General features: G+C 46.8%; 1 pseudogene; it reads right to left on the bottom strand.

Moving 5' to 3' along the window:
- Positions 1-737: 737 nt before the first annotated feature.
- Positions 738-1,307, bottom strand: LOC110554845 (small ribosomal subunit protein uS4-like; annotated as a pseudogene).
- Positions 1,308-2,053: the final 746 nt, after the last annotated feature.

The raw sequence follows: 2,053 nt of genomic DNA, 5'->3' as shown, positions 1-2,053 counted from the left end.
CCTTAACATCCAGTGGATCTTCCCTAAACCTCATGAAAAAACAAAATAGAAATATAAATATTGCAACCCCAATTCTGGAAGAGCCTCAGCCTGATGAGAAGTTAAATTGTGGTGTTTTGAGGGATCCGTATTCACTGCAAGAACAACAAACAGAGAGGTTGGAATCCCAATTCAGCAGACCAGGAATGTGTCACTGGTGACATTAAATGCAGCTACATCCCATATCCCAGGTGGGGGATCCAAACCCCATGACCTGGAACAGACTGATGTGTTCCACAGCTGCAAAGTAGCTCAGAATTCCACCCCCGCCCCGCGAAAGAGCACACAGTTTGATGTTCAGCATGATCCTCCTGGATAAAGTAAAACCTTAGCGCATGTTCAGCATCAAGATGTCTCGGCAGGTAAAGGTGGTGGCTGGCAAGCCTGGCGACCTGAACTGGACCCGCAAGGTGGATGGAGAATAACAACTCACACAAATTGTCTTCTGAGTCCCACATGTGTGCCCATCCCACCCCACCTCCTGGGCTGGATAGTTTTATGTCAACTTGACACAAGCCAAAATCAGCTGAAGAGAAGGAACCTCAATTGAGAAAATGCTTCTATTAGATCAGGCTGTATAAACAGGTCTACAGGACATTTTCTTTTTCTTCTGTTTTTTTTTTTTTCCCCCAAGTGTTAATTCTGATTTATTAGTCAACTGGAAAACTAGCCAATTGTCAGTCCAGGGAGGTGTTAATTCAATCCTCATCCTCATCATCACCAGCTCCAGAACCCATCACCCTGGCCCTTCTTGACGTTCTTCCTTTCCCACGGCCTGGGTAGCCACTATCATGAGGAGAACGGAAGAAGAAGTCAAAGTGCTTCTGGGATTCCAGATGGGTAAAGAATGGTGGGATATTCACCACCTGCTTGCAGACCCTGATATGACGCTTGTGGATTCGCACAGAAAGCATGGTGAAAATATTTGGCCAGGCCTAGCTGGGTCTGCAGCCACCTCTCCAAGAAATCTTCAGTCTTCAGGCCAAAGAGGTAATCCAGCTTCATCTTGCTCTCATCCAGCACCCCAATGCGAATGAGTCGATCCAGAGGGCATTGCGGTCATAAAGACTCCAAGCGTCCTTTTCTGTCCAGTGTAAACAGCTCTCAGGTGGCCTTGTGGATCTTGGCCAGGGTAAATCTGTTCATCCACACCTCACGTTTGTTCCACAGCCCATACTCTCTGATCAGCTTCAGGTCCTGGTCAAGATGCAGTTTCTCCAAGGGTCTCTGTGGGTTTTACAACAAATTCAGCTTCTGGCAACAGACATGTTAACTTCTCTAGGACCACTGTATCTTCGAACTCATGCTTGTGACCAGGCATTTTCTTAATTAGTGATTGACACAAGAGGGCCCAGCCCACTGTAGTGGTGCCATCGATGGGTTGGTGGTCCTGGGTTCTACTAGAAAGCAGGCTAAATTTACCAGAAGGAAGCAAGCCAGTAAGCAGCACTCCTTCTACCTCAGCTCCTGTCTCCAGGTTCCTGCCCTGCTTGAGTTCCTGTCCTGACTTCCTCTAATGATGGACTGTGATGAGCCAAATAAACTCCTTCTTCCCCAACTTGTTTTGGTCATAGTGTTTCATCACAGCAATAGTAAGCCTTACAAGGACCCCACCCTCACCCCCATAAACACAAATAAAGAATGGAATTTCAAAAATTAAAACAAAATGATGAAAAAGTTAAAATTTTGTACCCAGTGGTGGGGGGACATTTGTGATCCCAGCACTGGGCAGCGGAGGCCGGAGGATCCTCAGTTTAAGACCTACCTGGATTAGGCAGTAAGACTCTGCTAGGCAGCGGTGACTCATACCATTAATCCCAGTCTGATTCCAGGCCAGCCAGGTCTACACAGTGAGTTAAGGGGCAGCCAGAGCTACACAGAGAAACTCTGTCTCCAAAACAGATAAGTAAAGATAGATGAAAGAGAGAGAGAGATTATAGATAGATAAAACAAAGTAAAACCCTGAGCACAGTGATGGGGCGCATACCCAGTATGCACTGCCACAGCTCAGTCC

Source organism: Meriones unguiculatus, chromosome 19, assembly GCF_030254825.1.
Source record: "Meriones unguiculatus strain TT.TT164.6M chromosome 19, Bangor_MerUng_6.1, whole genome shotgun sequence".
In the NCBI taxonomy this organism is placed as follows: domain Eukaryota; kingdom Metazoa; phylum Chordata; class Mammalia; order Rodentia; family Muridae; genus Meriones; species Meriones unguiculatus.
Note: the sequence above shows the minus strand (reverse complement) of the source record. Positions and strands in the feature narration are given on the sequence as shown.